The following is a 15,749-nucleotide window of genomic DNA, read 5'->3' as shown; positions in this document are numbered from 1 at the left end:
ACTGCCACTTTATCATCCTGGTGTCAATTGGAAACATGGCTTACCTAAAAGTCTTGCCGAGTTCATATTCTACACCTCCGGGCAAAAGACCCTACTCCCATACATTCTAAGTCTATATGAGATTGTAATGACTACCCTTCCCCACAGCAGTAAAGCAGTACTTAAGCTTTAGCCACATCCTCCTCCAATTTTACCCTTCCTGGTAGGGGACTAGGGTTCATCTCATCAGGCATGCTTCCAGCTCTGGGGCTTCTGGTCCAAATTCTCTGAGCTGGATCTGCCAGGCTTCAGGCCTTAGTGTTTAAAGCCAAGTTTTTGGAATTCATGAAATTTAGTTTTCTGACCTGAGTCCCTGGCTCTTTCAATTGAAAGTCGTAGCCTTAAAACTTTTATCTCTGCAATAGATATATGAAAGTATGCACAAGAGCCAAGAAGCCACGAATTTGACTCTCTCCTTTCTGTACCGTCTCAACCCTGTGCAGCGTAACAATATAGATAACTTTCATGCTGTTTTGATGATAAAGAGAAGTGAAGAAGTAGAAGGAATTGGAAAATACACAGTTTAATATCAAAGTATCACACTGCTACACATGACTTCTTTACTTCTTAAACAGGGAATGCTAAACATAATTGTGCATTTTCTGAAAATGTAGGATCCTTATTGGCCACGGTGACAATTCATTTCTCTATCTGCCTCTTAGTTCTACTGTCTCCACCTCTCCTGCTAGACTGTTGTCAGTGCTATTTTGATGGCCGCCTCCGCATGTTTCTTCTCTGCCTCTTTCCTGATTTGTGTTTCTTGTCTCTTAGGAGCTGGGAAACCAGATAACCAAGCTTGTTAAAAATCCTGTGTTAAAGGGAAGTCAATAAAGCCCTGACCCCAGGAGTTAAATGAATGCTTTTGTAACCACCATGTCAGCCTTCAAGGCTGTTTTTTCTTACTTCTAAGTTTGGGCTGAGTTCCCAAGGGTAGAGGTTGTCAGAAATTCCACCTCTGAATAAATGGGTCATTACTGTAATTTAAAGCATAGTATGAATCATTCTCCTTCATAAAAATGACATAATAAAAGCCTTGTAATTTATACCATGAGCATCATGTTTGAACTAAAAATGGGAGCCAAAGCCCAATAGGTTATTTTCAGACATCTCTACAAAAGGCAAGCTCACCATTAGGAAGCAATGGGTTTTTTCTTTCTCTCTGTTTTCACTGACTAAAGTGTATTTCCATTTCTCTCCCCCATGAGATCACTGACTTCAGTTATTCAGAGTTCAGATTTTTGACCCAAGAGCCACTGTGAAGGTTTCAACCTGACATCTTAAACTGTGAAAGATCAGTACACAAATTGGGCTATAAAACCAAGATATGGCTTATAATTGCTTGAAAATATCTCAGATTAGAAACTAACTCAAAGATAAAAGTATAAGGCACTCAGGTTAACTCTTCAGAAATTCTTCATCATCTAAATAAATATACTATATAGCAATTATCTTCATCCAGAATTCTGACCATTTGAGGGGAACAATTGCGTAACTTGAAAGCAGAAGTATTTCAGCTTTGGGGCTTCTCAATTTTTCTCAAGTATCAATAGCAAAGATGGTCCTGAGAAATAGGTACTGAGGATCAACCATAAAAAAGCAATTCCACAACCCGTACAAAACCCCAGGAGCATATACCATGTTTCCCCAAAAATAAGACCTAGCTGGACAATCAGCTCTAATGCGTCTTTTGGAGCAAAAATTAATATAAGACCCAGTCTTATTTTACTATAATATAAGATTGGGTCTAATATAATATAATATAATATAAGGAAGGGGCTATGTTAATTTCTTCATCTAGCACTTGGCAAATAAATATTTCCTAAATAAATGAATTCCTCATGTTTATTGTGTATCTACTAAGTGTAAGGAATTATTTTAAGAGTGTCCAACACAAGCAAAGGCAGGAGACCAAAATCCTATTAAACCAAAAATACAGAAGATCAACTGTGAAGCTGCTACTGGGTGTATGTAGCTAAAGGTGGATGCTCTATTATCCAGGGGGGTAGAAAGACTGAAGTTAATTAGGTATTTATTGTAAAACAGGAGTAAGTTTGAATGTTTCACCTGCTGGTGTAACACATTCCTTCTATTATTAAGTGAGAAAACTGGAAACAAAACCCAACTAGACAGAGGGCTCCAGTTACAGCGAGCCGGCACTGAATGTCTTTAGCTGTAGAAAGTAGGAAGAGGGAAACCTCCTTACCATAAAAATAGTACCACAAATTTAGCAGCTTAAAATAACACATATTTATTATCTCGCAGTGTCTGTAGGTCATGGGCCCAAGTACTGGCCTCATCGGCTTTCTAATCTAGGGAGGGATACAGTCAAATAAATTCTCTTACATTATGCTGTGATGAGCAGTGTCTACACCCTGAGACCCAGGCAGAGAGGAGGATGACAGGAATAGTCTTTGGTGTGTGGCCTACAGTATTCACGCATATGCCAAGGAGGCCCCTTGAGGTGAGGGATGAGGTGAGGGAATGACAAGAGAAACAGTGCAGTCCAGAAGGCAGGGCCTGTGCCATCATGTTCCTGCTGGAAATGCAGAGAAATCTGAGAATTCTAAATCTGAACCTGGCTTATCAGGTTGTTATAAACATGCATCTGTTGGCTACCAAAATGATATGTGGGCCACCATCTGTATTCTTGTATAGGCTCCTCAGGGTTCAGGGGTGGGCGTGTTGATAGTGCTCTAATAAACACAGCTGAGGGGAAGGAGTTGCGAGTAGGGCTACTTAACCCAGACTAGGGGATGTGGTAGGGGCAGGCTGGGCGATGCTGTGCTACGGCAAGGCGGCCAAGAAAATCAGCCTCTTACACTCCAATTGCAGGAGTGTGACTGAGCAAAGCCCCAGCTACTGGGCTCTAAAACTCATCACCTTGTTTGCACCCGGGCCTCTCTTCCCACGAGTTTCTGCCAGCAGTAACCAAGCATGGCAGGGATAGTAAAGCAGGCCCGTTCTCAGATGAGGCTTGATGACTCCCCAGTGGCCCTGCTAAACACTCCTTAGGACCTCTCTGCACTCTAATACATTTACACCACTCCTCCCTCCTTCCTTCCCTCACTCCTTCATTTAGGGTCAGATCTGTATTGCTGTCTGGCAGCTCCCTTATTCTCAACCAGTGTCTTTGCCATTTTCTCTCATGGACTTTTTTGTCTAATAAATTTATTATACATTTAATCCTGTCTTTGCCTCAGTTTAACTGGACTAGAACTGGAGGCAAAGGAAGGCTTCCTAGAATAATCTCATTGGAAGCAATTCATTAAAATAAGTTTTTCCTGAAAGCAATCCTCGTCAGACTAGATTTACTGGCTATATGAGGTATGACAAGTTCACAAACTCATCCTAGAAAAAGTGCTACTTACCTCATTGCTGAATATCACTATGGTCAGCTTTGAAGTTCTCCCCTTGGGAAGCTGTGCACTGATACCAGACCTAGTTCACCTTTCAAAGTAATTTTGGAACTCTTTTTCTGGAATGGCCATCAGAGCTGTGGTCATATTATCCTTGATGTCCTGAATGGCATCAAAATGTCTTTCTTTCAATATTTCCTTTATCTTTGGGTAAAGAAAGAAGTCATTGGGGGCCAGATCAGGTGAGTAGGGAGGGTGTTCCAATATAGTTATTTGTTTCCTGGCTAAAAACTCCCTCACAGACAGTGCTGTGTGAGCTGGTGCATTGTCGTGATGCAAGAGCCCTGAGTTGTTGGCGAAAAGTTCAGGTCATCTAACTTTTTCACGCAAACTTTTCAGCACTTGGAAATAATAACTTTGCGGTGGGTGGTGGGAGGTGGGCGGATGGCTCAGTGGGTTAGAGCACGAGCTCTGAACAACAAGGTTGCTGGTTCAATTCCCACATGGGACGGTGGGCTGCGCCCCCTGCAACTAAAGATTGAAAACAGCAACTGGACTTGGAGCTGAGCTGCGCCCTTCACAACTAGATTGAAGGACAACGACTTAACTTGAAGCTAATGGGCCCCGGAGAAACACACTGTGCCCCAATATTCCCCAATAAAATTTATTTTTAAAAAAAGAAAGAAAATATTAACTTGGTTAACTATCTGTGCAGTTGGTATAAATGCATAATGAATAATCCCTCTGATAATCAAAAAAGGTTAGCAACATCGTTGAGACAAGTTCGGGAACTTAATTGTGTATCATCATTTAATCATGTTGATGGTTCTTTCCCTTCCATGTCTTCAGACTACACTTTTCCACCCCAAATCCTTAATATCCTGACAGAATGTGTGAGAGATTACTTTTATATAATTAATATCTGCATAGGTATCCATAATGACATTAGTTATAAAGAAAAGGATTGGAAACAATCTATACATATAGCAATAAGGAATTTCTATATAATAATGTCAGACTAAAATATTGGGGTATTATAACAATTTGTATATGGTCATTAAAAAGATATGGTGTAAGTATATTTATTGACTAACAAGATACATCAACATATTAAGAATGGTAGCATTACAAGACTTGGTAGCAGTTATTAGTTTGGCTTCTCCTCATTTTCTAATTTATTTTCGAAGATCACGTAGCACTTTAATAACAAAGAAAACTTTGTTATATAATTGGTCCCAGTAGGTGCTGCTCTGTGGCCTGACCCAGGTCAGAAAGGAAGGAAGGAGGTTGACTCTTACAGCCTCTAGTGAGGATTTGTAAGCAGCAAAAGTAGCAGCAACATGGAGGGGTCCACGTGTTCGATATGAGGAATGGGGAACATGACTAGGAACTATTTTAGAATGGGAAACGCAAAGTTCATCATTGGAAGTATAAGAGTCCTAGTCACCTGGTCCTAGTGCCACTCAGCCAGTGACAGGAGAGGCAGAGGGAAAGGATGCAAACTTTTAGGCAAGAAGACTATGTTTCAAGCATCTAAAACCCCACTTTCTTGGAAGAATTAGAATTAGGACTGGGATTCCCATATTGTTAATAAGGGAGTCTGTGCTGGAGAGACCATGGTATGTTACTACAGTTTTGTCCCCAGGCAAGGCTGGGCTGCAGAAACACAGGAGCTTAACCTCACAAGTGCCTACATGCGATTTCCTACTCAAAAGATTTCCTTACTCCCAGAAGCACATTTTTTTATAAATGTGCAAATATTATTGTCTGTTTGTTCTCACTCAGACTTGGCACTAGACTGGAAAGTGGGGGGCAGGGAAAAGACAGGTATTCCTCTCCCTCTCTTTCTGCCTTGGAAGCATCGCCTAGAGCAGCCACATCTCCATGACTCCAGAACCTGTGGAAACAGCCCTGGTTTGGCAGTTCCTGCCTGAGCTTAGGTCCCTCCAGCCCTGGGGTATTAGCAGCTGCCTGGTGCTGCTGACCTGAGTTATTCCACTGCTCCTTAGTAGGTCTCCCCCCTGCTTCACATTCGTCCAACATCCAATTCCTCAGAGTACGTTCTGCTTTCCTAAGTCTCCAAATGGATAAGCAAGTCTGTCAGCACAAGAAAATTCTAGCAACTGACTGCTCGGACTTATTCTGATGTCATTATATTTATGGGGCTTTACTTGAAAGTCAATCATCCACATTCAAACAAATAACTCCGTGTGTTTTTCAGCAGCTGAAAAAAACACAGGAACACTTCCACTTTAGTCCATCAGACGATTATTCTTTTTTGTGTCCAATATGTGAGCTAGCAGTACTAGTAGTAAGAATACTACTGCACTTATTTCCTTTGAAGTTATTCAAAGTTTAATCACTGAATCTGTTTCAGTTGAGTTTGATATACAAAGTGATGTCAAACTTTTAAAGAAAGTTTCTTTCAGCTCTTCTGTCACCTTAAGGAAATGCATGTCCTCTTTCTATTCCTTATTCCATTGTCCTCAGGTGAAGTTTGTCCCTCTTCTATGTTTAGCAGATTCTTTTTGCTTATTGCCAAAGCAGGCTTTTCACTTTCGGCTGTATCCTTTGTACTTTCTAGATGCTTGGTATCTTATGGATTTAGTCTCCTTTTCTTTATTTCTCCCTCCTTCCCTCTTAACCATCCCATCCAATTTTATACAAGATTCCACCCAATAACTTGGCAGAATCAGCAATGGCATATCTAGTTTGGAGTGACCCCCTCATCACAGGTAGCCATGATCATCTCAGCAACATATCACAGAAAGAGTCAGAAAACAAGAGAATTACTAATTCTCAGTGGAATAGGTGGAACTGCCTAGGGAGACTACAGGGGTTCAAATCCCAGCTCCTCTGCACAAGCAGTGTAACATTGGGCAAAATACTCAACCTGTGTACCTCAATTTTCCCAACAGCACAATGAAGATAATTGTGGTATGCACCTCATAAGACTGTAGAGAGGATTAAATAAGTTTATTCCTGTAAACCTTGAAGAACAGTACATAGGTCCAAAGGAAGCACTTAATGAATAGATGGTATTCAGAGGAAAAATAAAAAAACCTCTTGACCCATAAATTCTCTTAACTATCTTGAAATACTTAGCACCTTAAATAAAGCTACATTCACTTCTAATTTTCTACAGAGAAGCTTCATAGAAATATGAACAAATGAATATATAGATTGATTGATTCACAAAAAGCAACATACAATTCAGAGAGAACATAATTCTGTATTTGCATTTGAAGAAGTAACTAAAATATTACCACTTTAGAACAGCTATTATCTTAACTTTAGGGCTTCTTTTTTTGTAGAAAAAAAGTGCCCTTGAGACAGAAGCTTCTGCAGATATCTTGTTAAATGACAAAAACCTATAGAAATCATACTATTATAAGGTAGAAAAGATGGAGTCAGATGCACTTGCTTCCTTAAGCACTTGCTTAATCTACCTCAATAACCTTTTAAAGATTAAGATGAAAATTGGTATTTTAGTGTAAGTCTGAGTATCAAGGTATTTAGACAATTTAGAGCTGACATATCATTCTGCTAAAGGTTAAATTTCACCAAACATTTAAAAAAAAAATTATCATTACAGCCTAGTAAACTTTCATGTCCAAAATCAGGCCTTTTCAACTCCTAAAATATTGAATTTTGTCTCTTGAAATATAGCCTTCAGGACTGTGCTTTTTCTGAACACATTTTCTGATGAAGGAAAGTGATTAAAAAGCACTCTGAGCCAAATGAAATGTATCGTTTTGCACAGTTACCTAGTGTGATAGGAAAATCTCACTTAGAAGTTTTGGAAGCTTGCTTTAGATAAACATCCAAAATTTAACCACTTTCAAAGTTGTCAGTGCCGCTTGCATTTAGAATGTGAGCCAGAACCACGTTGAATGCAGACAGTCTTTAAATAATTCTAGTAATTTTTAATACTTTTTCTGTTACAATCACTTATGCTTATGATTATTTATAATTATTTACAGAAACATTTTGTGTCTTTGAAATCACCAGAAGACAGTCACTATCAAAAGTAAAATATTATTTTTTAAAAATTGTTGTTAATTTTTGAAAGATTATGGGATATAGCATTTTGGAACCTGAGAGTTCTGGTTTCAAGACATGGACCACGCTTTACTAGCTGTATGACAGTGAAGAGATTACCTAACATCACTGAGCCTCAACTTCTTCATCTGCCAAAGTAGAGAACTGCCAGGAGAAATATATGAACTATACTATGGAAAACTTTTGGAAGAATGGCTGACTCATGGCAAAACTCATCACACATTAGTTCCCTTCTATTTGTCTTCATAAAAAACAAATTTGAAACGGGAAGGCCTGTGACTGGATAATATGTTCCATCCAGATACACTAATCCATGAGCAGTATCTAGTCTTCAAAGTACCGATCTGTAGCTTTGGTTATCTTTCCTTCATAGACATTCATTTCTCTCCCCAGATAACTGCAACCCAAAGAAAACACTACTGTGATAAAATAAATCATTGAATAAAGCTTCATCTACTATAATTATCTTCTGGCAGAATCAATCTATAAATTACTCTACTTGGAACAGTGCCAGGTATTAGTACCTGCCCAAAGTTAGAAACATTCTGGGTGATGTCATCAAAACGGCGGCGTGAGGTGAGCCTCTGTAAATCTCCCCTGGAATTTACAACTAATCCAACAACAATAACTCCACAAAGGACTCCCTGCACAGCAGACAGGCAAGACGAAGAGGCCCACTACTCAGATCACCTAAAGGTGGGCGAATCACGAGAGCAGGGGAGGAGGGAAGGGAGAAGTGAGGAGATGGAGCCGCGCGGGCGCAGGACGCAGACCTAGCTCAGTGCTCCGAGCTCGCTGCTTCCCAGAACTACCGCAGCTGCAGGAGAGGAAAGAACTTGGACTGCTAGGGCTCCGCTTATGGCCCTCAGGGCTGAGGGGGCAGCATATAACACGGCTGAACCCAACACTCACGGCACAGACCTCGGAGCAAAGACTGAGGGAAGAAGGCTAAAAATGGTGGTTTAAGCCCGCACTGCTGAGCAGAGAACGGAGCCTTAGGCACTGAGACCAGCCACCCCCTCCTTACCCTCCCAGAGCTCGCCTGGCCCCCACCTGCCGGTGCTAGAAGAAAACAGTAGCAATGTCAGAGCAAAACAACAGAATATTTGCTGTTCTGAGAACTGTGGACCGCAGACACAGATTCACAGCCCAACTAGTTCCGGCAAAGGAGAGGGAGCAGTGGAAGCAGGACTGGCTGTGGTGGTGGCCACTGCCATTGCTCTGGGACACCTCTCACAACTCACCCCGCCCCTGACCCCACCTATCTGGGCGGATCCCTGCAGGAGTAAACAGAACTGCTGAAACATACGGGCTCCGAATCTGGAGCAGGAAGAGCTTTGGAACTTCAAAAGCTCTCCGCATACCCACAAGGACACTGCGCTCTGTGACCTAGGCGAACTATTAACAGAGGAAAAGCCTGTCTCCCAGGGAACCCCCCATTGTGTGAGAAGCAGGAATAGTGCAGAGAAAACATAGCACTACCGTGTGAGACAGAAAACAAAGGCTGCAGTCAGAGAAAAAATAAAACATTCTACCAACAAGTACTGGGAAACAAAAGAAAGACCTCTTCCTATCAACCTGTTGCAGAAGCCACTCCTGTAGATGTCTAGGAAGAGAAATAGTAAATCAGTAATTGCCATGAATAACCAAGGCAACAAGACAGCTCAGAAAGAAAGTGAAAAGTCTCCAGAAAAGGAACTTAAAGATATGGAAATATGTGACTTAAATGACAGAGAATTCAAGACTGCAGTTCTGAAAAAACTCAACGAGATGCAAGAAAACACGGAAAGGTGATTTAATGAACTCAGAAACACAATCAAAGAACAGCATGAGCATTTTACAAAAGAGATTGAAATTTTAAAAAAGAACCAAATAGAATTTCTGGAGATTAAGAACTCAATAGAAGACATTAAGAATGAAATAACCAGCTTAGGTGGTATAGTTGAACAGAAGGAGGAAAGATCAGTGACATCGAAGATAGAAACCTGGAAATGACACAGATGGAAGAAGAAAGAGACTTGAGACTTAAAAGAAATGAAATAACTCTACAAGAACTTTCTGACTCCATCAGAAAGAGCAATATAAGAATAATGGGCATACCAGAAGGAGAAGAAAGAGAGAAGGGAACAGAGAATGTATTCAAACAAATTGTCGATGAGAACTTCCCAAACTTGTGGACAGAACTGGATCCTCGAATCCAAGAAACAAATAGAACACCTAATTACCTCAATCCCAACAGGCCTTCTCCAAGGCACATTGTATTGAAGCTGACTAAAATCAACGACAAAGAAAGAATCCTCAAGGCAGACAGGGAAAAGAAGACGGTAACCTAAAAAGGAAAGCCCATTAGATTATCATCAGATTTTTCAGCAGAAAATCTACAAGCCAGGAGGGAGTGGAACCAAATATTCAAACTATTGAAAGAGAGAAATCATGAGCCAAGAATAACATATCAAGCAAAGATATCCTTTAGATATGAAGGAGGAATAAAGACCTTTCCAGACATACAGAAGCTGAGGGAATTTTCTAATACATGACCTGCACTACAAGAAATACTAAAGGAGGCTATTCGACCACCATCAACAGGGACAATTTGTGGCAACTGAAACATAAAAAGGGGGAGAGTAAAGGCCAGAAACGGAATATGGGAATGGAGAAAGTAAGCGTGCTGAAGAAAATGGAATACTCTAAATATCAAACTTTCTTTTACATAAACTTAAGGGTAACCAATCAAAAAAATCCAGAACTGAAATATATACTGTAATAAAAGAAGAAACAGAGGGACACATCATAGAATACCACCACACAGAAGTAATAGACAACAACAAAAAGGCAAAGAAACAATGGAGACAAAGCCTTACCAGAAAACTAAAGATAGAATGACAGGAAATCCTCACATATCAATAATCACCCTAAATGTAAATGGACTGAACTCACCAGTAAAAAGGCACAGAGTAGCAGATTGGATCAAAAAACTAAATCCAACCATATGTTGTCTACAAGACACACATCTCAGCTACAAGGACAAGCATAGACGCAAAGTGAAAGGGTGGAAATTGACACTCCAAGCAAATGGTACCCAGAGAAAATCAGATACAGCCATAATGATATCAGATGAAACAGAATTCAGGGTGAAAAAGATAACAAGAGACAAAGATGGACATTTCATAATGGTGAAGGGGACTGTACAACAAGAAGACATAACAGTCATCAATATTTATGCCCCCAATCAGGGAGCACTGAAATATACCAAGCAAATACTAACAGAACTAAAGGGAGAAATTGACCAAAACAAATTATACTAGGGGCCTTAAATACATCATTGACAGCTATGGATAGATCATCCAAACAGAAAATAAACAACGAAATAGCACCCTTAAATGACACATTAGATGAAATGGACATAATTGACATATATAGCGCACTTCATCCTAAAACATCAGACTATATATATTCTTTTCTAGTGTACATGGCACATTCTCAAGGATAGACCATACACTGGGACATAAAATCAGCCTCAGCAAATTTAAGAAGATTGAAATCATACCAAGCATATTCTCTGATCACAAGGCTTTGAAATTGGATATCAACTGCAAAAAGAAAGCAGGAAAAAACACAAATACATGGAGATTAAACAACATACTTTTAAAGAATGACTGTGTCAAAGAAGAAATTAGAGGAGAGATCAAAAGATACATAGAAACAAATGACAATGAAAATACATTCTACCAAAATTTTTTGGATGCAGCGAAAGCAGTTTTAAGAGGAAAATTTATATCATTACAGGCCTATCTCAAGAAACAAGGAAAATCCCAAATAAATAACCTCATGTTACACCTTAAAGATCTAGAAAAAGAACAAGTGAAACCCAAGGTCAGCAGAAGAAAGGAAATAACAAAAATCAGAGCAGAACTTAATGAAATAGAGAACAAAAAGACAACATAAAAAATTAATGTGACAAAGAGCTGGTTCTTTAAAAAGATTAACAAAATTGACAAACCCTTGGCTAGACTCACTAAGATAAAAAAGAGAGAAGACACTAATAAAATCAGAAACGGAAAAGGGGAAGTTATCACGGACACCACAGAAATACAAAGTAGCACCCAAGAATACTATGAAGGACTACATACCACCAAATTCAATAACCTAGAAGAAATGGACAAGTTCTTAGAAACATAGCCTTCCAAGGCTGAACCATGAAGAACTGGAAAATCTAAACAGAACGATCACCACTAACGAAATTGAATCAGTCATCCAAAACCTTCCCAAAAGGAAAAGTCCGGAAACAGATGGCTTCACTAGTGAATTCTGCCAAACCTTCAAAGAGGATCTAATACCAATCCTGTTCAAACTCTTCCAAAAAATTGAAGAAGAAATAGTACTCCCTAACTCATTTTATGAGGCCAACATTGCCCTGATACCAAAACCTGGTAAGGACAACACACACAAAAAAAGAAAACTACGGACCAATATCTCTGATGAATACAGATACAAAAATCCTAAACGACATTCTAGCAAATCGAATACAACAATGCATTAAAAAGATTATTCATCACGACCAAGTGGGGTTCATCCTCGGGGCACAGGGATGGTTCAACATCCGCAAATCCATCAATGTGATACATCACATAAACAAAATAAAGGACAAAAATTATATGATTATATCAATCGATGCAGAAAAAGCATTTGACAAGATACAACATCCATTTATGAATAAAACACTTAATAAAATGGGTATAGAAGAAAAATACCTTAATAAAATAAAGGCCATATATGACAAGCCCTCAGCTAATCTCATAATTAATGGTGAAAAACTGAAGCCCTTTGCTCTACATTGAGGAACATGACAGGGCTGTCCCCTATCACCTCTGCTTTTCAACACAGTGTTGCAAGTCCTTCCCAGAGCAATCAGGCAAGAGAAAGAAATAAAAGGCAACCAAATCGGGAATGAAGAAGTTAAATTATCACTCTTTGCAGATGACATGATGCTATACATAGAAAACCCTAAAGACTCCACCAAAAAGCTATTAGAAACAATCAATGAATACAGTAAAGTCACTGGCTACAAAATCAACATACAAAAGTCCATTGCTTTCCTATATACTAACAATTCTTTTTCTCAGAAAAAGAAATACAAGAACCAATTCCTTTTGCAATTGCAGCAAAAACAATAAAACACATAGGAATAAACTTAACCAAGGATGTGAAGGACCTATATGCTGAAAACTGTAAGACATGTTTGAAAGAAATTGAAGAAGACACAAAGAAATGGAAAGACATTCCGTGCTCATGGGTTGGAAGAAATCAACATAGTTAAAATGGTCATATTAACCAAAGCAATATGCAGATTTAATGCAATCCCCATCAAAATCCCAATGGCATATTTTAAAGAAATACAACAAAAAATCATCAGATTTATTTGGAAACACCAAAGACCCCGAATAGCCAAGGCAATCTTAAGAAAAAAGAACAATACTGGAGGTATCACACTCCCTGACTTTAGCTTGTACTACAGGCTACAATCATCAAAACAGCATGGTATTGGCAGAAAAACAGACACATAGACCAATGGAATAGAATTGAGAACCCAGAAATAAGACCACATAAATATGGACAGATAATTTTTGACAAAGAAGCTAAAAACATACAATGGAGGAAACACAGCCTCTTCAATAAATGGTGCTGGGAGAATTGGATAGCCACATGCAAAAGAATGAAACTGGACTGCTATCTGTCACCATATACCAAAATTAATTCAAAATGGATCAAAGACTTAAGCATAAGACCTGACACAATAAACTGCATAGAAGAAAACATAGGTACTAAACTTATGGACCTTAGGTTCAAAGAGCATTTCATGAATTTGACTCCAAAGGCAATGGAAGTAAAAGCTAAAAGAAACGAATGGGACTATATGAAACTTAAAAACTCTGCACGGCAAAAGAAACCATCGACAAAATAAAGAGGCAACCAACTGGATGGGAGAAGGTTTTTACAAACAGTGCCTCCGATAAGGGGCTAATATCCAAAATATACAAGGCACTCATGAAACTCAACAACAGAAAACCAAACAACCCAACTGAAAAATGGACAGAGGACCTGAATAGACATTTCTCCAAAGAGGACATACAAATGGCAAATAGACATATGAAAAAATGCTCAACATCACTAATCATCAGAGAAATGCAAATCAAAACCACAATGAGATATCACCTCACCCCAGTCAGAATGGCTATCATCAACAAGACAAATAGTAACAAGTGTTGGAGAGGCTGTGGAGAAAAAGGAACCCTTATCCACTGTTGGTGGGAATGCAGACTGGTGCAGCCGTTATGGAAGGCAGTTTGGAGGTTCCTCAAATAATTACGAATAGAATTACCATATGACCCAGCAATCCCTCTCCTGGTTATCTACCCAAAAAATCTGAAAACTTTTATCCACAAAGACACGTGTGCTCCAATGTTCATTGCAGCTTTGTTTACGGTGGCCAAGAAATGGAAACAACCAAAATGTCCTTCGATAGATGAATGGATAAAGAAGTTGTGGTATATATACACAATGGAATACTATTCGGAGGTAAGAAAAGATGATATAGGAACATTTGTGACAACATGGGTGGATCCTGACAGTATGATGCTAAGCAAAATAAGTCAGACAGAAAAAGCAGAGAACCATATGATTTCACTGATATGAGGTATATAAACCAAAAACAACAAAAGAACAAGACAAACAAATGAGAAACAAAAACTCATAGACACAGGCAATAGTTCAGCGGTTACCAGAGGGTAAGGGGGGTGGGGAGTGGGAGATGAGGGTCAATGGGATCAAATATATGGTGATGGAAGAACTGACTCTGGGTGGTGAACACACAATGGGATTTATAGATGATGTAATACAGAATTGTACACCTGAAATCTATGTAATTTTACTAACAATTTTCCCCCCAATAAATTTTAAAAAATAACATAAAATAAAATAAATATTTAAAAGTTATAGAAAAATAAAAAGAAACATTCTGGTTTTTTGTGACTCAAAGGGAAAGATCAATTTGTGAAATAAAACATTTAGTGCAAATTTGTCACACACGAAAAAGAATAGTTTTAAGCCTTCAGTCATGCTGTTTGGGGACCGTAAGGAGTCTTCATCACCCTGCTATTTCCCTCACGGTTTCACTCAAGTTCAGGTAGGTTCCAAAGATCAGTATCTGCACAAATCCATGGTCAAGTCTAAAATTCCTGAGGATTCGGAGTCCCTTCCAAAATACACCCCTTTACCTCGGGGCAACCCCCTTGGACTTCCATGCAATTTGGAATCAGTCTCACCTAACAAAGGACCATGAAACTTTTCAGAAAAACTCATTGAGGTTGGAGTTGAACCAAAGAGTAACCAAGTATTAGTCATTAGGATCTCAAGAGAAGCTCCTGGAAGAGGTACACAGAAGACTCAATACTTCTCGCTCGGCTCTGAGAGACATTTTCACAACCAGATCACAACTTACAAATAGAAGCATGTTTTTGACCACTACACAGACTGGGGCATCTAATCGTTGGGCAATTTTTAAAATACAGTTATTTCAAAGTGATATAGGAGCATAAAAGTAAGTGTGACAAACTCTAGGGGGTGGGAAGCAAGAAGCTTGACATTTCAAAACAGCTATTGAAAAATGGAAATGTGGTCATCAACTTCACTAAGTTGACAGAATTTTTACAAGGTGTATTCCAGATGAAGAAAACAACTTTGGAAAAAACATGAAGATATGAGAGAAAAAGCATATGGGGGGATAACAAGTACATAGGTATCCTGCTTAGTGATGGTCCCCCAAGTATTGATTTTTTAATAAAACTATATGTCCCTGGGTATTCGCTATTAAAAGAGGGGAAGGGCATATATATACATATATACCTACATAATGTTGCTATTGTTTTTTCACATTCCTAGAGCGCTCCCAAACTTTCTCTCCCAGTGAAAGCTACCCACCAAATTGTGCTTAACACGCTCAATGAGGGTTAGCATACCATCGTGCAACAACTCTCAGCCAACAAGCTCTCTATTGAATAATCCTGGGCTGTGTGTGTCTGCAGCATAAATTGTTTCCTTTCCTGTGGCCTCTCTTTCTGCAATTATTATTGTATTCTGAAAAACTGCTTTGACCCATCATGACTGTCAAGAGATGATATTGCTGGACTTGCAGCTAAAAAATAAAGGAAGAAGATGGCACAGATATGGAAATGCTAAAGAGTGAAGCTACGAAGGAAATGATCAAGGAAATGGGATAAAAATCACGAGGTAATA

This window comes from Rhinolophus sinicus, chromosome 3 (assembly GCF_057876585.1).
Source record: "Rhinolophus sinicus isolate RSI-liver-muscle chromosome 3, RSI-T2T, whole genome shotgun sequence".
Classification (NCBI taxonomy): domain Eukaryota; kingdom Metazoa; phylum Chordata; class Mammalia; order Chiroptera; family Rhinolophidae; genus Rhinolophus; species Rhinolophus sinicus.
The sequence above is the reverse complement of the archived record's forward strand: the minus strand, read 5'-3'. Positions refer to the sequence as shown.